Below are 1,597 nucleotides of genomic sequence, written 5' to 3' on the forward strand. Positions count from 1 at the left end.
CCATACAATTTGTGAAATTTTTTGTTCTAGTTCTGTGAAAAGTGCCAGTGGTAGTTGGATAGTGATTGCATTGAATCTGTAGATTGCTTTGGGTAGTAGAGTCATTTTCACACTGTTGATTCTTCCAATCCAAGAACATGGTATATCTCTCCATCTATTTGTATCATCTTTAATTTCTTTCATCAGTGTCTTATAATTTTCTGCATACAGGTCTTTTGTCTCCTTAGGTAGGTTTATTCCTAGGTATTTTATTCTTTTTGTTGCAGTGGTAAATGGGAGTGTTTTCTTAATTTCATTTTCAGATTTTTCATCATTAGTGTATAGGAATGGAAGAGATTTCTGTGCATTAATATTGTATCCTGCTACTTTAACAAATTCATTGATTAGTTCTAGTAGTTTTCTAGTATCATCTTTAGGATTATCTATGTATAGTATCATATCATCTGCAAACAGTGATGGCTTTACTTCTTTTCCGATTTAGATTCCTTTTATTTCTTTTTCTTCTCTGATTGCTGTGGCTAAAACTTCCAAACCTATATTGAATAATAGTGATGAGAGTGGGCAACCTTGTCTTCTTCTTGATCTTAGTGGAAAATGGTTTCAGCTTTTCACCATTGAGGATGATGCTGGCTGTGGGTTTGTCAGATATGGCCGTCATTATGTTTACGAAAGTTCCCTCTATGCCTACTCTCTGGAGGGTTTTTGTTTGTTTGTTTGTTTGTTTTTCCGATACGCAGGCCTCTTACTGCCGTGGCCTCTCCCGCTGTGGAGCACAGGCTCCGGATGCACAGGCTCAGGAGCCATGGCTCACGGGCCCAGCCGCTCCGTGACATGCGGGATCCTCCCGGACCTGGGCACGAACCCACGCCCCCTGCATCAGCAGGCGGACTCTCAACCACTGCACCACCAGGGAAGCCCTGGAGGGTTTTTATCATAAATGGTTCTACAATTTTGTCAAAAGCTTTCTCTGTATATACTGAGATGATCATATGGTTTTTCTCCTTCACTTTGTTAATATGGTATATCACAATGATTGATTTGTGTATATTGAAGAATACTTGCATTCCTGGGATAAACCCCACTTGATCATGGTGTATGATCCTTTTAATGTGCTGTTGCATTCTGTTTGCTAGTATTTTGTTGAGGATTTTTGCATCTATGTTCATCAGTGATATTGGCCTGTAGTTTTCTATCTTTGTGATGTCTTTCCTTCCTCTGCTATATTTTGGAAGAGTTTGAGAAGGATGGGTATTAGCTCTTCTCTAAATGTTTGATAGATTATGTCTGTGAAGCCATCTGGTCCTGGGCTTTTGTTTGTTGGATGATTTTTAATCACAGTTTCAATTTCATTACTTGTGATTGGTATGTTCATATTTTCTATTTATTCCTGGTTCAGTCTTGGCAGGTTGTGCATTTCTAAGAATTTGTCCACTTCTTCCAGCTTGTCCGTTTTATTGGCATATAGTTGCTTGTAGTAATCTCTCATGATCCTTTGTACTTCTGCAGTGTCAGTTGTTACATCTCCTTTTTCATTTCTAATTCTATTGATTTGAGTTTTCTCCCTTTTTTTCTTGATGAGTCTGGCTAATGGTTTATC

This window comes from Physeter macrocephalus, chromosome 6 (genome assembly GCF_002837175.3).
Source record: "Physeter macrocephalus isolate SW-GA chromosome 6, ASM283717v5, whole genome shotgun sequence".
Taxonomy (NCBI): Eukaryota; Metazoa; Chordata; class Mammalia; order Artiodactyla; family Physeteridae; genus Physeter; species Physeter macrocephalus.